The sequence below is a fragment of the Macaca mulatta genome, chromosome 12, assembly GCF_049350105.2.
Source record: "Macaca mulatta isolate MMU2019108-1 chromosome 12, T2T-MMU8v2.0, whole genome shotgun sequence".
NCBI classification, from domain to species: domain Eukaryota; kingdom Metazoa; phylum Chordata; class Mammalia; order Primates; family Cercopithecidae; genus Macaca; species Macaca mulatta.
The window spans coordinates 2,244,228-2,265,179 of NC_133417.1; positions in this window are offsets into that span (position 1 = coordinate 2,244,228).

The window sequence follows — 20,952 nt, forward strand, 5'->3', positions numbered from 1 at the left end:
TTCCTTGTTGGAGCAGGGATGTAGAAGCACTTGCCGCAGCTGACTTGAGTATATCTCGTTTTGCTTTGTTTTCGTCACGGGTAACCTGGCAGTGCTGTGCACCAGTGCTGCTGGCCAGCTGTTTTTTCGATGGACTGGCAGAAAATCAAACTGAGACCCGGGTTCCTTTCTCCCCGGGTACTGACCAGGTGGGAGAGGAAGGACGTTATCTGAGTATCAACTTCATGAGAGCTGGTGGGGAAACGTCAACTTTAAGGTGCCTGGGATCTAAGGCATGGAACCCAGAGTGCAGCGGAACATAGGGGATGTAGCCTTGGGAGCAGAGACGTGCGGGCCAGTGCCCTGGTTCCTGGCAGGTTCTGAGTGCAAGAAAAGGTTAGTGACCCAGCCGAAGTCACGGAGCAACCTGCCAAGACCTGCCTGGATGTGTGGCTGGCATCTGTGCTGGCCCCAAAACTGCCCATTTGGGGATTCTTTGCAGTTTCAGACCCATCTAGGGGTCCGGAGAGGGTCCCAACCATGACCTCAAAGAACGAGGTGTTGCCTTGAGATCCTCCAAGGTGAGGGTAGGAATTTTTTTTTTTTTTCAATTAGCAATAATTTGTTGTGAATGATCTTGGACCTATTTTCCACTTCTTTGTATAGGAAGAGAGACAGAATAAAAAGTCTCAATGTGCCAGATGCCATGTAATGAAGTCGTGGGGTTAACATTGTTGATTATTATGTAACATCACGTTAAGTGGAACATATTCACACGTGTCCACAGCATGTGCGTGTGCCCAGTCCGATGAGCACGTTGGGTTGGGGTCGCTGCTGGTTCATGCAGCCCCTCTGGGTGGTGCTTTCTCTGTGACTTCCCAACACCTTTGCTGCTGCCTCTGTTGGAGTTCAGCCTTGACCAGCCTTGCTGCCACCAGGTTCTCGGGGCCTGTGCACCCTCTTCCCCGCGCGCACCCTCTACCCCACGTGCACCTTCTTCCTGGGGCACACCCTCGTCTCCGCGAGCACCCTCGTCCTCCGTCCTGTCCACCCGGGGTCTGCTGTGTGTTTCTACTCAGCCCATGCCTGCCTCTTGCTGTGAGCTCAGTTTATTGAGGTGCGGTGAGAAACCAACAGAGGGGAGCAGTGTCCCAGCTTGTCAGGGCAGGAGGGAGCCTTGGGCATCTCTTCCCCAACTCTGGCGACCCACCCTTCGCGATATAGTGCTGGGGAGAGAGGTGAGTTCTAAAGGTAAGACGGCCGTGATTTCCTGAGTCTTAATTACCTAACACTGGGTCATCTGCCATGTCGCCTCATCGAAGGGCACCTCTAGAGACAAAGCAAAGCCTCTGGTGGCCGTGGGCGGGGTGGCCATGCCTGTCTGTGGGTTCTGTAGAACCTACCCAAAGCCCCTCCAGCCGTGGGGATGTTCAGGCACTTGCCGCCTGTAGGAAGTGTGCGTTAGCCACGTGGTAGGTGCGGACGCCTGGAGGGATAGGCACAGGCCCACAGGCGTGGTGAGTGTGGGAGATTTAGCCACGTGGGGACGTGTGGCGGGATAGGCACAGGACCACAGGCGTGGCGGGTGTGAGAGAAAGTGCACAGAGTGCCCAGCAGATGGCGTGTGGTCAGCGGAAGCCGTGAACACAGGCCGGGCTCGGGAGACACATTTGGAAATACACTTTAAGCAACATCAATGGATAATGCTGCGATTTGGTTTCCTCCCGTGGTCCAAAACATGTTCTAGAGATGCCGCTGCTTTGTGTGTACCTGAGACAAGGGTCTAAATGTATTAGGGCCTTGATGTAATCTGTAAGACAGGTACAAAATGCCTATTTCAACGAGGCACTGAACAAGAAAGCGTGCTCTATTCAGTGCAATGAGAATGCTTCATTGTCATAAGCAAAGTAAAATGCCTCCAAGGCGAGCTTGCCATGTGTTTAATGACCTTGGACACGAGCCTCCTAAACCTGCCAGAAAGTGCTTCCAGCGTGGCTTCATGCAGTGGTTTCATGCAGTGGCTTCAGTGGAGAATGTGCATATGTGGCTGATACTGAGAGCTGCGCAGCACCCTCCTGACCTGACGCATGCCCATGTGTGGACCGTGAGCCGGGCAGCACCCTCCCGACCTGACGCATCCCCACGTGTGGGCCATGAGCCGGGCATCCTGACCTGACAGGTCCGCATGTGTGGACCATGAGCCGGGCAGCACCCTCTTGACCTGACGGGTCTCCTTGTGCCCATTGTGGGACCTCCGTCAGTCAAACAAGTGACACATGTCAAACTGAATGCAGGGAGGAGGGTCCAGGATTGCACGCAGGCTCCATGTCTCATCCTTCTGAGGCCTTCTGGGAAGCCAGGAGGGCAGTGGGGTCTTTTGCGTGTTTCCTCCTGGTGGCTATGAATTTGTACCAATGGCTTTTTGCAAAAGGGCCCGGAGGCGGAATCAGACCCTGTCTTAGAAAGGATGACGTCTTCACGGGCACCTCTTTCCGCCACTCTAGTGCTCCTGTGATTTTTCAATATGTACACCCTGCAGACTTCAGCCTGTTGGTGTCTTGGGGGAATAGATACCAGGATTGTTCCAATGTGTGCAAACCTGAAACAGGAATTTCTCTGCATTAAGTTGGTCACCAAAATGGGAGGTAAGGGGAGAGGGGAAGGAACTTCTTGGCCTCATCAGCCCTTTTCTTGAAACTCACAGTCAAACTTTGTCAAATTCTAGATGATGGTGCTTTAGTCGATGCATTTATGTATGTTATGTCTCGTTTTCTGAGTATGGTGCTTCGAGAATTTAAATATTAAGGTGAAATTGCCATGCACGGTTGAATTGGCACCATAATTTGACTCTCTGTAAAGCCTTTTGGTTTTCTGTTAGAGTGACTTACCATTTTTTGAGTTAACTGAAACAAACTCTGCTGTCAGCACGAAGGAACCACTGTCTAGTTAGGACATCCAATTAAATAGAATTCTCCTAAATAGAGCGTGCTCTTTTCATAAATTTTAAAAATTCATCTATTCATCAAACACATATTGAGTACTTATCACCCTGGTTGCTAGTCACTGTTCATATCTATTTTTAAGGAATTACTTCCACCTAGCTCTGAAATAACATTGTATTTAGAATTTAGCCCAGAGGTGATTAAGCATGAACTTTTCTCAGCAGTCTTGTTTTCATTTTTACTTGATAACATGTTCTCAGACTCGGTGCCCAGCTGACGTTACTGTGCATTGCCCCAGGCACACACCTGGCCGGCGCTGTGTCTCTGGGGCTTTAGAGCAGGAAGGAAGGGCTGCCAGGTGTCTGGCCCTTCCATGTTTCCCTGGGGGAAGGATTAGGCCTTGGGCAGGAGTCTTGGCTTGTCTTACTGGATTAGCTGGTGTCATTCAGTCAGCTCTGCCTTGGTGTTAAGCTCTGGACTGACTCTGACCTCTGAATGGCAGAGGAGAGGATGGCGTTTTAGAATCAGTCATGCAGACCGGGGCACCCAGCAGGTCTCGGATAAAAAGTGGTGGCAATTGATCACTTCCCTTTTTGGGAGAACTGTGTGGATTGACTCAGACCTCTTTCTTTTGATTTTATCTTGAGACTTTGCAGAAGCAAAAATGCCTTAAAAAAAAATTAAATGATGGGCTTTTGTAATGTTTGTGTCTCCCCAAGATTCACAAGTTGGAATCCTCACCCGCGAGGAGATAGTGCTAGGAGGGGGAGCTTTGGGCGGTGAGGAGGTCTTGAGGGTCTCATAAATGGGATTTGTGCCCTCAAAAAAGGGACTACAGAGAGCTCCCTCGCTCCTTCCATGGTGTGCAGACCCAGTGAGAAGCGCCGTCTATGAACCAGGAAGCCCTCACCAGGCAAACCTGTCAGGCCTTGACTATGGACTTCCCAGCCTGAGACTGAGACTGAGAGCTGTGAGAAATGAACTTGTGTCATTTGCCAGCCCCTGCCCAGCCTGTGGTGTGTTGTTAGAGCAGCCTGGGTGAACGAAGGCAGGTCGTGAATTTTCTGTCATGCTTTCTGGCTTCAGATACTTGCTAGGGAGATGTCACCATCTTACCCAGGTGGAAGTGTCTGGAATCAGACGTTCCGTTATGATTTGACCTTGTTCTTGCCCCACGCCTGTGCCGTTCACACCTCCTGGTGTCTCGGCTGCCCGCGGCCCCTCCAGACGTTTCTGATTCGGGGTGTGGTGCTGGTCGCGGCCGTGTCGTCAGTGACCAGGAGTAGGAGCTCGCGCCCCTCGTGAAGCAGCAGCCTCACCCGGAAGCTGCCGAGAAGCATTTGACAGAAGGTGATCGCGCCTCGAGACTGAAACTTCCTGTTTACAGGGAATGGAGGTGCATAGTAGGGAATTTCATGATGGCCCTAGAAACAGATGCCTCTGGGGTAGGGGATATTCTGCAGGACAATGCAATGATCTTCTCGAAAAGTGAAGATCACAGATAAAAGGGGTGCGAGGCTGTCCCTGACTAAGACGGGGAAGGAGAGTCACTCAGCACAGTGTGTGGCCCGGATAGAAAAGACGTTTTCGGAACGATTGTGCTACCTGAACATAACCTGGACAACGATGCTCTGAAATCATTCTTGTCTGCCGATGATGGTACTGCGGCTGCAGAGGGGCCTTTATTCCTAGGGAACGTGTGCCTGAGGACTCGGTGAGGCAGCAGGAGCCTCTCACCTTCAAGTGGCTCCAGAGAAGAAACAAATCTGTCTCTCTGTCTGATCTACAGAGAGAGTGAGAAAGCAAATCTAATGAAATGTTAGCAGTTGTTGGAGCTCCACGTGGAGAAAACTTGACCACTCGTTGTACTGTTCTTCCACTTTTTAAATATGTTTGAACATTTTCATAATGAAAATGTGGGAAAGTAAAAATAAATCTGGAAATTAGAACGGAAGTGAGCCCAGCCGAGAGCTCTTGGGTTCAGCCGGGAAGAGCCAACGGTCCGTTGGTGTTCTCTCGACTCGTCGTGGGGATTTCCTCCTCCTGGGTTCACCACCTAGTTTTCCTTGTGATAGTTATTTTACACATAGCTATGAGCATAGGTGATACTGAAAACACACGTTTAGTGTGGTTTGTCATTAAGAATTTGGAGAACTGGCTAAATAAACCACTTGTACAGAGTTGAGATGAGCACCACCTGCCTCAGCGTCTGTGGTAACAGCTTCATTTGGGTGCAGAGCTTGGCAGAGGTTTGAGTGACTCTGTCTCGATGGTCCTCTGTCAGAGGACAAGGTTAGGCATCACCACCGAGGGCCCTGTTGAGCCTCTGGGCTGGAAGTAGCCTCCCCCTGGCTGGTGAGGCAGCCTCTGAGGGCCTTTCCTGACAAAGCCCTTCACTGAGCTGCAGTTTGGCCATCTCTGCCCTCACCTCCCCGACTGCAGGGCCTCGAGGTCTCACCACCTCCAGCCTGAGCACCCAGTGCCCAGGGGCAATTTCCCACCTTCCCTGGGGGCTCAGGATTCTGGCTCCCGGGGCAGTGCCCGCAGCTGGGCCCCTCCTCCTGGGCTGGGGGTAAGGCTGGCCACGGCCTCCTGCTATGTCCCACTGGCCACTTCACCGCAGCTGCAGCCCTCACTGGGTGGCCCCTCCTGCTTCTGTTGGATGAGGAGATGCAGGCCTTCACCGAGGCTTCCTGGCCTCGCCCCTGCTGGCCCCAAGGCTGTGCCGCTTCCCCCTTCCCAGCCCCTGGTCTCTGTACAGTGTCTGTCCAGGATGTCTGTCCATCTGTCCTTGACATTCTGTCCAGAAGCAGCCACTGTCATCTTAGTTTGTGAGGGGCGAGCAGAGCCCAGGTGCGGTCGATGTGGAGATGCTCATGCACTTCAGTGTGCAGGGAAGTGAGTTCCTTCATATCTACAGCCTCTGCACAGCCAGCTGGGAGCTCACCCCATTCACAGGTGGATGTGCCTTGTTTTTTGGCCCAATCACCTGCATTAACTCAGAAGAATCACAGTTCCCTGCTTTTCTGTCTTTCGTGACCGTCCACCTCCCTCCTCTGCCTGGGGCTGAATGGTGGGGTCTGTCGTGGGTTCGTGGGACCCTCTGTTCTTGTGCGGCCACCAGGAACTGTTATCCGGGCTGATTCCACAGGAGGAGTTTGGGGTGAGCTCCTGAGCGAGAGTTGGGAAGACTGACGTCGGTGTAAACCTTGCTTGTTCATGGTTATTCCTCTCAGTCTTCTTAAATTGTGAAAAATTGGGGACCATTTTGAAATATGGATTTAGGTATGGATTGGTGAGGAGAGAACGTTGATCTAATTGGGTTTACGTTGTGTGTGATAATTTTACACTATCCTTGGGAAAAACTGAAGATGTTGACAGGGTCATGAGAATCGTTTCTTTCTTTCTTTCTTTCTTTTCTTTCTTTTTTTTTTTTTTTTTTTTGAGATGGAGTCTCACTCTTGTTGCCCAGGCTGGAGTGCAATGGTGCAATCTCGGCTCACTGCAAACTCTGCCTCCTGGGTTCAAACAATTCTCCTGCCTCAGTCCCCCAGTAGCTGAGATTATAGGCGCTCACCACCACGTCCAGCTAATTTTTTGTATTTTTGGCAGAGATGGGGTTTTGCTCTTAAAGGCATTGTTCATTAAGTATTAATTGGTGGCCTGCCGTTGAACTAATGTTAGTGTAGTGCTGACATCATCAGCCATGGCAGAAACTTACTTGGCATCCCTGGAAAAGAGGGCAGGGAAGCATAGTGCCCTGATACCACCTCATTCTCCAGTGCTACTTCCAACTCTGAGCTGATGGTCATTATGAGTGGATCTGCCCTGGACAATTAGTTTAGTGCAGCTGCCTTGGACAGTCAGGTTAAAAGTAACAAACCGCCACAAAACTCAGCTAATAAAATGTGAGGAGAGACATGGGGCACCAGGAAAGGGTGAGGCCTGTCTCCCTGTGTGCCATCTGTGTGGAGCCTCAGTACCTAGGGGACAGCGTTTACACAGAGCCCCAGGTTTTTATTAGCATTTCCCTGAATAAAATGTCACTTGTGAGCTGCGGACTGGGAGGCTTTTTCTGATTATTAGGTTTCGTAATGTGGGATCATCAGTAGGCAAGGTGGGCCTGAGGGCCATAGGATCTGGAGACTGTCCAGGGCTGCTTTCTGGGGATGACAGGCTTGTCCCTTCAGCAGTCAAGACACCAAAGAGAGTCTTTCTGAGAATAAAAGAGAGAAGCTTTTAAGGGAAAAAGCAGTTTCTCTCTCTGTTTGGGAGTTGAGTGCATTTTTCTACATTTACTCGGAGATGTTCCTTGGTTCCCACCATGTGCCATCGCCCCACTATGGGGTAGGGTCACCCCACCGCGTACCTAACCCAGGAAAACTCCTCTGCAGTTATTTCAGAGGCTGTGTGCATTTCTCTTGCCTCAACGGGTAGAGTGAGTTTTTCTTCCTACTGTTTTTAGTCAGTTTTCTTAATCTAGCCTGTTACTGGGATAAGTTCCAGAGACGAGCAGTTTTAAAAACAATCTTTGTACGTTGCGTAGAGAGCAGTCCACCTGTAACCAGTGTGTTCCTGGAGGTACCGCAGTGGCCTTGGTTACGCGAGGGCCCCGTGGCTCAGGATGGGCCGAGGAAGGAGTGCGTGAGCAGTGGGCACTGGCCGGAGGCAGGGGAGGCGTGGCCACCTGTGGCTCGAACTCCCCCCATCCACTCTACCGCACCGCTGGGACGTGAACATTCTCGCCCTGGACGTTTTGTCTGAATGTTCGGTGCCCAGGCTCTTGGGTACACAGGCGGCCCCGGGTTTTATTTCAAAAGGGTGTCATGAACAGTGAAGTAACCCACGTGCCTAAGCTTTGATTGACATGAAGGAATGTAGAGGCTGCTGAAATCCTGGTCATTTTAGAACAAAGTATTTTATTAACAGTTTTCTAAAAGAAAGAAATCATTAAAAAATTGATCCCTGTTGAGGTAGAAGGATCTCGTCCTCATGCTCCTCAGTTCCTTCCAGAATCAGCTTCCAGTTCAGCTGCAGAACAGGTTCTGGTGGTGGCTGGAGCAGCCCAGGCACGTGCCGTCGGGTCTAAGTTCACACTGGTGCCCGTGTGGTCTCCAGTTACGGTGCGGGCCGTGGGGTCTGAGTTCACACCATTGCCCATGTGGTCTCCAGTTACGGTGCTGGCCATGGAGTCTGAGTTCACACTGGTGCCTGCGTGGTCTTCAGTTACAGTGCTGGCCATTTGTGCCTTTCTGGGAAGTTAGAAGGAGGATCATTTCATCACGTCTCTGTCCTCCCACACCTGATCTATGCTGGGCCACCGTGAATTCTTCCTTTTAACTGTTTCTCTCATCACGGGCAACACTGGTGTTCTGTGGTCAATGTTTGCCATTTCTGAAAACGGATTCTGTGTTTTTTTATATAATCACCTGGTCTCTTTTACGAATTTCGCTTTTCTTTAAGAAAATCATCGTGCTTTTATCTCTTCAATCTCAACTCTGTTCCCTGACACAGGCTCTTACCAGCTCGAAAATTAAAAGTAATCTTTGATTATACTTAATACTTTCTAAAGTTTTCAAAAGTTTATCAGCATGTGGGTTACTGAACATTGACTGTTTATTTAATGGAAAATTAGATTCTAAGTAGAGTATTAGAGTGAAAATGATCTTTTGATTTTATTAAAATATTCAGGTAAAAATATGAAAATGCCTTCGCCAAACTTCATGCCTGTGTAGCGTGAAAACATTAAGCTGCTCTCTGCTCCCGGGAATGCATGAGTAGAGTATGTGTTTGAAAGCGTCATTCCAGTCTTAAGTTTTAGGTATTCTTAAAGGGGTTGGCTGGAGAAGTGACATTTAGCATTGAGTGAACGTTTGACAAAGATTTGTCTCGATATAAAAATAGTTAAAAACAATCTTTAGTGTTTCCTGTCAGGGTTCACCCATTAAAGAATGGTCTTGTAAAAAACTCATCGAGAGTGTCGGCGCCCAGAGGTGCTACCTTGCCCACAGTTGTGTCATCTGCTGTCACCAGGCGACACGCCCAGCGTTTAGCTGCACGTCAGATGTGGCCACGGGGCCACAGGACATCCCTGCGGACGGATGTTCTTATGCAGATTAATGAGGATGGAGACCGCTGCAGAACTGTAAGCCCCCCAGGGGCTGACGGAAGCCTGGGAATACCCGAGACACCAGAGTCGCTGCTGCCCTGGGTGGAAGGAAACCTGCCCTGGAAGATGGGAAATGCAATAAGGAGAAAGTACCAGGGTACATGATGCTGTGAAAACGGAGATGTTTTAATTAAATTAACAATTAAAATCATTTTAATTATGTGAATTATTTGAATTCATGTTAGTTCTTTTTAGGAAATTAATACTTAAAGCAAGTTTGTTTTCTGAATTGTTTGATTTAATTGAGTCAGCACAAGAGTTAGCATTGATATCTGACCCTCTTCCAGGGTTGGGGCAGAGGAGATGGGGGCAGAGGAGACAGGCCTCCCACCCGCTTTCCCCTGGAGCTCAGCCAGAATTTCCCATTGAGGAGCCCTCAGCTCCCTGAGAGCCAGGAGCTCTTGCGGAGAAGCCGCTGTCGGCATGCCACCCGCTTTGATGGCCCTGCTCTGCCATCCCTGCGCTCCAAGGGCCAGACCCTGCCGCTGCCTGTGCCAGACGGGTCTCAGGGAGGTGCCAGCCAGGGGTTATGCATGGCGGGGCCTGGGCATCGCTGTCCAGATTCCGTGGCTGCCGGTTTCATTCTCTCGCTGTTTGTCCCCCTAGCAAGACTCATGAGGTTCCTTGAGGACAAGACCCCCTCCTGCCACCTGGTCTGTTTCCTGAACGTTCTCTGCACGAGTACAGCCCCGGGATGCAGCCCTCGGGAATCAGGGTGTCGGCCATAGTAGGGCGGGTCGCTCTGCTGGGCACCATGATGGATGTTAACCGCTGTGCTTCACTTCGGGGACGTGTTTAAGTACAAAAGTAATTTTAAAATTTCACCATTATTTCAAGACAGCTAAGAGCCTATTAGCACAGAATCCCTGGTCTGAATGAAATCAAACGGTTCTTATTAATTATTCATGATGCCACGAATATGTAGCCTTATTTTTTATAATTGCCAGTCTGTATAATTAACCTTTCATTTGGTTAAAGTACTTAACACTAAGTAGAGCTGTACTTTCAACTGTTTATAAAGCATATGGAAGAATGTTTAAATGTTTAATTAGAACCACTTTTTTTAGTTTCATAGAGAATTTTTTTTTCTTGTCAACGAGGGTCTTTAATTATTTAAACCAAAAGAGAAAAACAGACCAGAAAAGAAAAACATCTAGTAAAGCTCGGAACTGTGAAGGTGGCATCATTCCGTTAGTCTCGGATTTTGCTTCCTGGGTTTGTGACGTGGTCAGAGTCCTTGTCTTTGATTTCCTAACACAAGTTGTTAAAGTTGGAAGTGAGTGTGAAATTGAGTTAGTCTAGCTTTATTCTTTCACGGATGAGAAGTGAATTATCTTCAGCAAGGTGGGTGCAGGCGTGGTCCCCGGGGGTCACTGTGGTGAACAGGCCGCCCTTGTGGGGAGCCAAGTTCGTCATCACTGGGACAGAGCCCAGGACACTTCCCCAGCTGGCCAGCCTCTTCCTAGAACCTCACACATTGCAAAGGATGGAGTCCAGATCTATACCGTGAAGAAACGAGGGTGGTTACAGAAAGCACCACGATCTCAGCTGAGTGGCTCTGAGCACCCCAACGTTGGGGCACCTCAGCATCCTGTGTGGCTCAGGCTGTGTCCAGCAGGGAGGCCGGCCCGATCGAGCTGCGGTCTCCACCCTGAGGGTGAGGGCTCCTTCCCCCAGCGCGAGTTAAAGCATCATGTGTCCACCTGTGCAGTGGCTGGTCCCAGTGGCCCTGGAGGGCTGAAACCCTGGGTCCCGCCACTGGTCCGGGGCATCCGTTTCCCCTTCCTGCAGTTCCTGTGTCTGTGTGTCCAGGGGGCTCCGATCCCTGTCTTAGGACCATGGCTGAGGGGTCAAGTTCACCCGCTTTGGAGCTGGCCCGGATCTTGGTTCTGTGGATCCTCGCTGTGTGGCTCTGGAGCAGTTCTGTCCTCAGGAGATGGATCCTCACAGCCGCCTCTTGGGGCCATGGGGAGAATTAATAGGACGACCCCCGGGTAGCTGCTCAAAGCCCTGTGCGGGGCCAGCCCTGTGTTTCCACCAGTTTCTTTGCTCTGTGCTCCCCCCCACTGTCACATCGCCAGCCTTTATTTCCTTTTCCTTGGACCCAGACAGCGAATGCTCCGCTGGTCTTGGCAGCCCCTTCTCTAGTCTATCCTCAAATCACTTCCTGACGGACAGCCATGACTAGCCATCGGCGTGACCAAAACCCCACAAAATAGAACCCAACTTTCCTATTAAGCTGTACAGAGCTGTCCCAGCCCCACTTCCCACAGGCTGGCCTCATTCACCATGGGATCCGTGGTTCTCACCTGGGGCTGGGGGTGCCCCTGGCATCTGGTGGGGAGTGTCAGGGATGTCCCTCCAGGCCCAGTACAGTCCCCCAGCCAGTGGCCGGCAGACAGCAGCACCCAACCTGATGTCCCTGTGGCTTCTGGTTCCCCGAGGCTGGCTGTGCTTTGCTGCCTCTACATGCTCTCAGACGTGTGCCCTCTCTCCACCTTCACTGGTTAGCAGTGTTCCATCCATTAGAGCTCAAAGCACTGCCTCCCGGCAATGCAGCCCCTTCTCCTGGCCTGCCGTCTGCCTGTGCCCCACGGTCTGTACCGTGTCCTCACGGACCGATCAGAGCGAGGCTCCCAGGGATGGAAAGGTTCCTGCTTGTGTCTGCTTGTGTCTCTGTCCCGCCTTCTCTGGACCCGGCACCGTGGCCTTTGCCGACAGAGGTCTTGGGTTGATTGTCAGCGAAGCAGACAATCTATATGGCTCTAAATGGCTGTGAACATGCTTGATTGGGTTATTTTAAAAATAGTTGTATATGTAAACATTTGAGTGTGACACAGGTGGATTTTTGGGCTAATGGTCTTGTTCTTCAGGGAGTAACCACAGGCCCATCCACAAGGACCATTTCCAGCTGATTTATGGAACGCTGTTCTACCTGGTTAATTTTCAACGTTATCTCAGCCTGAGAGGTAGGTCAGCATGTGACGAAGTTCACTGGTTTGAATCCTAATCTGCTCCTTAGGAGCTGCACCTTCCATGCCTTCGTTTCTTCCTTGGTTAGGTAGGGAAGGTATGAGCTACCTCAGAGTTGTGAGTGAGGCCTGCATCGAGTGACCGCATTAAAGTGACAAGGACTGCACCCGGAGTGTTGATATTTAAAGACCTTTAAACATCGCGATGCCGCATTTTGGTACCCAGGTAAAACAGCAAAGTTCTTTCAGATGCAGACACAGACCCTCGGTGAGGTGGGGGGCTGATGGCAGGAGGTGGACCACCGACCCTGTAACGAGGGCGTGGTCTGTTCGAGGCTGAACGAAGTGCACATCATTGCATGTACCACGGAAGTCCCTCTCGTGAAGTCCTGGAAGGGTCCATGTGGCTGAGCCGTGTGGTCTGTCCATGACGTCTGGCAGGAGCAGAGCTTTCGGGTGCAGCCTTGCTCTTGTGCGCACAGCCCTCAACGGTCTCAAAAGTCTGAGGCTTAAAGCAGGCTTGGGGTTTCCTTACACCTCCTGGACATCTAATTTGCCTGGCAAACATGTTTTTCTTGGGTGTAAAGGTGAAGGAGTGGGTGATTCTGGTGAAAGTGTACTAATTACTGCACTTCTGGGTCAGTGGCGCTTGGTTGAAGACACTATCTGCCCTGGATGGACATCTCTGGGATGGTGAGAACCGGTGGCTGGATGTCGCGGGGTTGCCAAGAAGATGCCAATTTTTTCCTTTTTCCTGAGTAACAACACCCTACTTTGTTTAGGGAAGCAGCACACCCAGCTGAAAATCCAATTCTCTTGTACGGCGGAGCGGCTGGTGACACAGGTCCAGATGCTGGGATGCTGATGGGGGGTCCTGGAGTGGGAGGTGTCAGGAGGCTTTCCTGACCCACAGCAGCCCTGGGCCCTTGTCCGACCTTCTTGCCCGGGGCATGACACCTGGAGGGAAAGCAGCTTCGGGGGCCCGAGGGCCAGAAGGCAGAGTCCTGGCGTGTGAGGCAGGTCTGGGCCAGGCTCCTCGGAGGATGTCACAGACCTGCTGCCCATGCAGGGACCACCCACCTCTGAGCCCCACGCAGATTTTCCTCCATAGCCGAGTGAAATCCTGGTACAGCGAGTGAGGCAGTCAGAGGCACCTTTTGTGGAAGGAGGACAAAGCTGGAGAGAAAGAGGTTTTCCTAAAGGCACAAGGCGCTGATTCTGCGTTAGGGATAATTCCTAGGAGTGTGGTTGCTGGTGGGTGGAAAACTAGCCAGAGAATAAGTGGGAGTGGCACTTGCTGGTATTTAACTGATTCGTTCATGAATGGTCCGAACAGTTCCAGTGAAAAGAACATTTCGGACACAGAAGTTTTCATCCTGCCTGACAATGAGCATGACCGTGGGCTGTTCCATCCTTCCTGGGCGACAGTGAGAGGGTCTCAGGCCCTTCCGGCCCTGTGCTGGCATTTCCCCAGGGTGTGTGCCCCATCCCGAATAGGCTGGAATGCCTCTGGGTGCAGCTGAGCCTCTTGAAAAGGGAAGAGACATGTGATGTGCTCTGGCTGAACAGGAAAACGAGGGAGGACAGGGAGAGGGGCCTGGAGGTGAGGAGGATGGTGAGCAACACTGGGGACAGAGGAAGTAGGGTAACACCAGGTACAGGGGGACGGAGGGTAAGGCCGGGGACAGGGGCATGGAGGGTAACGCCGGGGACAGGGGATGGAGGGTAACACCACTTCTCCAGGTGCCTTTGGGGGATGCTGCCGCCTCTCGCACCCCAGAGTGAAGTCAACAGGATTCTGTCCCGAGGAGCCCCAGAGCCTGGCAGCTGGGATTGTCGCAGTATGAACCACTGTTCACTAGCTCTGCACCCTGGGACAGGCTCCCTGGTGTTTCCACCCTGGTTTCCCATCTGGACAGTGGGACCCTGAGTGTCCCCGTCCCAGCTGCGCCCAGAGCCCTGGACTCCAGCGTGTCGTCGGCACTCATTAGCGTTTCTTTTGTTGTGGTCCGTGGACGAAGTGGCTCTCTCTTTGTGTGTTCACAGCCCTCCTGCTCACTTTACCTTCTGGGAACACTTTTTACATAGCTTCGTATGTGGGGAGGACTCGAGTGATTAATGGAATGTTTCATCAGGTGCAGTTCTTCTGTTTCCCAGTTTTGACACAACATTTGGTGAAATTTCCAGGGACTCCTGTGGTCAGCCTCACGGTTTCACTCTGTCACTTTCTAATGCAGTATTCTTTGGGAGTCTTTTCAATTAAGCGCCATCATTTAAAAATAAGTTTTATAAGATGCAGTTTCAGGTTAATTCTTTACCTTTGTGTCTCAGGCAGTAGCTACCTACCTGTGAGTAGTCACAAAGGTTCACGCAGTTTTCTCTAGCTGTCCCTAGCTCGTAGCTCAGCAGGTCCCTTCAGATGAGTCAGCCAGCTGTGTACCTGCATGTTCAGGATGCTTGTCAGGGGCCTTCCTCAGAGCAAGACCGACGCTCACCTCATCCTTGGGACTTTGGAGCCCGCCCTGGAGGGACTCCAGCCACGTCCAAAGGGGCCGTCCGGGTCCCACAGGCTGGTGGGAGTGACTTCTGAGCCACTCCAGACCACACTTTGTGTTCCTACACCCCACAAAGCCACTTAAAGTGCCATGTTCTGGTGCTGTGTGCCTCACCAGTGTGCCACACAAGCCTGCACGGGGATCTGAGCGGGCCCTGCCTTCCTCAGGCTATGCTGGAGTTTTGGGGCAACTGGAGCACTCCTGGCTGTGATTCTCGCCACTGTCTGGGCTTCCCTAGAGGGTCTCACCTGCAGCGTGAGGACCACATCGGCAGCCACTGAGGAGCCGCCAGGTGCAGCGTTGGTCCCACTCAGTCCTTCTCGACTTTGGTGAGAGAGTAGACAGCAAAACTTCAGCTGGGAGCCCCAGGCCTTCTCTGCTTGGGGCCCTGGGACTGACACAGCACAGATCCTGCCATCCACGTGCTGGGGGCCCCGCCGTGCGGCTCCCTCCTCTGGTCAGGGGCTGCACCCTTGGGCTGTGCAGCTCCTGGTTCTCACACTCAGGGGCCCAGGGAGGGTGGTGGATGAAGAGAGAAGGAGAAGGGTGGCAGTTTGAGCCCAATTGTGTTGGCTTCATCTTCCGCCTCTTGTCCCTAAGTACATTGGCAAAGTTTTCCAGGTGAAAACTCAGAAGGGATTTTTAATGACTGGAATCTGTGAATTCCATGGAAGCCAAGTCTGTCCACCTCTTTCACCCACCTCATTTCTCCCCGTTGGGGCTGATTTTGGCAGCGTTCATAGGGGCAGGGACGGAAGGGGTGGGGGCCAGCCGTCGGCCCTGTGTCCCTCCCTTCCTCCCCTCAGCGCCACAGCATTTCGGTGTCATCCCCTTCCGTGCACGCGTCCTCATGAAAACCAAGTGCGGCTGGAGGGAGATGCCTGCGCCCACTCCCGTGACCTTCCCGGCCGGCCTGGCTGCAGCGGCCCCTCAGCAGGCATCTTTCTGGTGCTGCCTCCGTGCCCCTCCCATCACCTGATGCTCGTGTTCCTGAATCTTCACGCGTGTGCTCTGTGCAGCCACCTCACGGGCTCCCTGGGAAGGAAGACAGTGTCTCACGCCGGTCAGAATGCTCTTCTCTGTCCACTGAATAGTCCAACACAGAATCATTCCTCTGTGATTATTTGTGCTTTGTTATGTAGAACTGGAATAAAGAAAAAGTGAATTTAGACATTACAGCCATCAGGTTGAAGCTTAGTAATTGCATTAGGGAATTAAATGGAAACATTTGAGCTTCTCGAGTTCTAATTCCACATCTTCGTATCCCCATCACCCCATACCCAGTGTCTAACACAGCTCTTGGTCTAGGAGTTTCTTGATAAATGCTTACTGAATTGAACTGGACTGAGCTTAACATTCCCACCCAGAGTTAGAAGCCAGTCCCTGAATAAATTGCATTTAGAATATGAGTTTGATGTTACTGTGGTAAGGGGTATCCTACACGTCATAATTCCTAGTCAATATCGGGTATTTAGTCAAATAGACTCAAGTATAGAGAAGCATAGGCCCATCTGGCAAAAGGGCAAGGCACGCTGCTTTAGGTCCAGGTCCCCAATATCAACTATGAAAATAAAACGTCAACTCCAATGACAGCCCTGTCCTCAGCTGGTCACTGTTTATGCTAACAATTATAAACAGCTTGAACTTGCTGTCCTGAGAGGCAACACACCCTCCATTCTCTCTGCAGTGTAGCTGCCTTGGTGGATGGAACATGCCCCTCCTCCTTCCCTCTCCCTATTCCTCCCTCCCCCCTCCTCTCTCCCTCCCTCTCCCCTCCTCTCTCCCTCCTTCCCCTCTCCTTCTTCCTATCTTCTCTCACCTTTCTCCCCCCACCTTCTCTCCTGGACAAGGGGCAGAAGAGAGGAGATCTCCGGAATCTTCTGCTTCATCCAAGCAGCTTGGGGGCAGCATCAACAGCTGCAATTTGGCTGCCCCAGCAGGTGCCACAGGGCAGCCTTTCTAATGGGAATCCTGGAATCATGTCTTTCCTTAATGTGTCCTAAAGGCTGGAGGACATGAAGTGAAACAATGCTCCATGCTCAGTCCTGTGATTTTGTGTAATTATTGGACTTACTTTGAAATTTAACTAAATGATACCCAAGGTAGAGCATGAAAAAAAAGAAAAAACAGGCTATGGTGTTTGAAAAACAAACAAAACCATTTGGTTTGTTGGTTTGTTCTTAGACCTTCACAGGCTCCTAGGTCACACGTTTCAGTTTCTTAGCAAGTGGCATTCTCTGCAGAAGCTGTGTCAGTCTCTGTTTGATGATGTCAGCCACAGCAGAAAGAAGCACTCCGTAGGCCCCGTGCTCAGCACCTTGGCGTGAGCTCCTGCCATCTTCTGTTCATGCTCATCACAGCTCTGTGCAGTGGGCATCCTCCTGATCCCTGTGGGAGGATGGAGGATGGAGGCGGAAGGGTGAGTGATGGCAGGATCACATGAGGGGTCTCTCCCGAGGTAGGGAGGGGAACTGGCCCAGGACCTTAGTGCCCATCGCATCCTTCTTCCTCCTCCTCTGCCTCTCTGTGACTGTTTGACTCAGGCTGCAGGGACAGACATGAGTATGTGCAGAGCCTGTGTGCACCCCTGGGAATGTGTGCTCATATTGGCAGGGAGGGATGTGAGTGTGTACAGAGCGTGTGTGCACACCTTGGCGGTGTATGCCGGCGTTGGCAGGGACAGATGTGAGCGCGTATGGAATGTGTGTGCACACCTTGGGGATGTGTGCTGGCATTGGCAGGGACAGATGTGTACAGAGCGTGTGTGCACACCTCGGGGTGTTTGCTGTCGTTGGCATGGACAGACGTGAGCGTGTACAGAGCGTGTGTGCACACCTGGGGGTGTGTGCTGGTGTTGATAGGGACAGATGTGTACAGAGCGTGTGTGCACACCTGGGGGTGTGTGCTTATGATGTTTTGTAACCGGCAAATACGTGGCCTGTTGCATCGGGAGGCCCTGCGCCCATGCTGAGCCCGTCAGTGGCCCTCGGGTTGGGGTCTCCATCTGCCCAGACAGCACTCGAGTGGCTTGAGGTTTCAGATTCTTCCTCTACGGATACTTGGGCTTCCTCAGGACCAAACATCAGAACCAGCCAACTGCAAACTACAAGAACGTTCAAATGCATCTTCAGTAGGAAAAACAAAAGCAATTGGAAAAATTTTCCAACGTGACCCCGTGGTTAAGCCGTTAGATACTCCAGCCAACAGATTGAGTCACTTTAAAATTCACACCAATTAAAATGGTTGTGAGAGTTGCAGAGCTTTACCGCTAAACCTTGAAATAATTGAAGTATTCTGCTCCACTTGCTTACAAACTAGAGTTGGGGATACCTTTCAGTCCAAAGTAGCAACCTTCTAAATCCAGCTTAGATGCGAGGCTCCCACTGACACAGGAAGAGACAGTGGCCCTTGATTATTCTCCTGTGTTCAGATACTGTGTCATTTCTTTTTTTTTTTTGTATCCTGATCATCACTTCTGCTTTTCCAATTCAAACTAAAGGGAGTTTAGTTCTGTTTTGGAGAAGCTGTGGTTAGTAGTTTCTTTTCATGGTTTGCTTAATCTCTTAAGTCTGGTGCTTACATTACCCAAATAGACTTTTCTTTAGTACGACAGTGCCATAACCCAGGGCTTCTCCCTCCATATCTGCTCCCCAGGGGGCTCCCTAGGAATGGGCGCTGGAGATCCAGCCCCCCTCCATGTGCCATTTTCTTTGAGTCCAAGGTAGCTTTGGCTCAGAGAAGAAAAGAGGCCTCCGGGTTAGGTGCCTCTGACTGCTTGCTTGTGAAATGTTTAATGATAAGGCGACTTCCAAACTAATTTACACATTGATAGTTGTAGCTTGAAGTATCACCGCAGTCATAAGAACAAGAAACACTCCCATAAAGTAGATAAGCAGAAAAAAGCCATAGAAGTTTAATAAAGCGCAAATAAAATGGTGTTGTAAGAATGTCCAGTGGGAAATGCTCTCAGTCCAGCCAGATCCAGCTGTGGCGTCAGTCCAGCTGTGGTGTCCTCCTGTAAAAACATTCAGCCACATGTGGCCCTGATCGCAATCACTACTCTGAATTGTGATCCAGAATGTTCTTGGGGGCCGATGCTGGGACTGTTCCAGCAGTTCAATCTGATTGGGCGTCACGGTGGTGATGTGCTTAGCGCGGCCAGCTGGGCTGAGTGGTGGCCACCCGTGCACTCGCCACGTGCAGCCGTTATTCTGGTGATGGGGTTGCATGCGCCACGGCTTGTCCACCTGGGCTATTAAAGTACTGGGAACCCAACCGCGGGCGGTGCCTCCCGATATGGGACCTGTCTTTTTTATCCAGGGCCCTCTGGCGCTGCAGAACCCTGCTGCCAGTCTGAGCTCACAAGGAGGTACCGGAGGGCTCTGCTGGGGCATGGAGGTCCCTGAGCAGGTGGTCACTTATTGCTTGTGGAGTGGTCCATGGCCTGTGAGTTTATTCTCGGGGTTTGTGTGGGCGAGGTTAACCAGTTCACAGCTGGGCACTTACCCCTTCCACAGGTGACACTAGTTAAAGTGGAATCTATATTAGCTCACACGGGAGTGTGTGAGGAGCTGGGAGGGTGGGGAGGCTTGGCCTTAGCACTAGATTCCCGGGCTCCTGACATTTCTGCGTCTTCCAGTTGAGGGGCCGTCAGAGCCGCTGTGGGTCCTGAAGACAGTGGGTGCCATATGGACCAGGGGATGCAGAAGCCTCTAGAGGCTGCGGGAGGCAAGGAGACGGTCGCTTCCCCAGAGCCAGCCCTGCCGCCACTTCGACGTTAGATGGTGGGACCTGTTTTGGACTCCGGCTTCCAGAAATGTGAGAAAATAAGTCAGAGTTTAGGGCGCTAAATTTGGGGTGATTTAGTGGAGAAATAGAAAACTAGCCCACAAATGTGCACGCATTGAAATGTGCTCTGTCCAGGTGTTCACAGTGGTGTGAGGGAGATGGCATCAGGGTTCTGGGAACTGTGCAGTTTTACTGAAGGAAGGGGGCTCGCCACGCCTTTCCTCATATAACTGAAGGTATGTATGCCTGCCACACTGCCCAGGAGACAGGGACTAGAATTCTGACTTTATTTCTTATGGGAACCAAGCCACAGTCAGAACACGGTGAGGGCCGAGACGAGCTTCCTACAGCGTGAACTGGGGAGAGGAATCGCAAGTAGTTTGTGTTTTTCTACACAGACCTGTCCTTTTCAGGTTTTGTTAAGTTTTGGAAAAAGGGAGAAGCCAGGCACACCTCCGCGAGGGACAATGTTTCTGGAGGTGGTGCGGCTTCAGCCTGAAAATGGCCGTGTGGTTGGGAGGCTCAGAAACTGCCCTCCAAGGGCACTCATCTATTCCTTATTGCAGTAATACCTCGTTTACAGAAATCCACAGAAATTACAGTGCGAGAGGCTTCTGGTCTGGATGGGTTTGTGTGGACCGAGGTCACGGGGTGTTGTCCCAAGTGCTAATCCTGACCTGGCAGAGGCTCTGTTCCCAAATAATTATTCCACAGTTTCAGAGCCTATATCTGAGTGATAGCCTTTTAACTTTGTTGCATAAAAGGAAACAAAGTATGTCTTGAGGGTCTAAAAATCCATGTGGTAATCATGGCTGTAAACTCATACATGGGGCTTTGGGATGGAGTGAAAACCACCGTCACCTGGCGTGGACGCTGCGTGGTATTTTTAGCATGGTGGCCTGCTCGTGCCTGCTCGTGCCTTGAACTCTATCTGCAGTATGAGCAACAGCTGTGCATTTGAGAAATGTGGACAGGTCAGCTTGCTCCTCCAGGGGCCTGCAGGCGTCCGGGTGAGGGGCCTGGGATGAGGCCACATCAGTGGGAAGGAGCTTGGTTGTGTCAGCAGATATGTCTGCCTCTACAGGCCCGCAAGCCAGCCAGAACCCAGTTTTCCTTTGGTCATCTAATGCCAGAAAAAACCTGTTTCTTAGAGATTCTCATAATTTATATTAATGAACCATTTGACCGTACATAAAATGTTATAAATGCATGAGGCTTTACAACTTGACAGATGTGTAACTCACATGTCGTTGTACCAAACTGTTGAAGATATTTGTTTCACTTGAAGGTTGTTAGCATTTTATGTGCAAAGCAAATGCCAGTAGCATTTTGAAGGAGTATTTTGGAATTTTAAACACAGTGGGATAGTGCTGGGTCTCTGGGATACTGGTGAGGTGGACGTGACCTCAAGCTCTTGTAGCTTGCAAGCAGGATTGCTAAATTGTCACAACTGCAGTGCTGGAAAGTCAAAGTGGATTTCTGTAAATGAGGTATTAGTGCAATAAGGAACAGGTGAGTGCCCGTGGAGGGCAGTTTCTGAGCCTCCC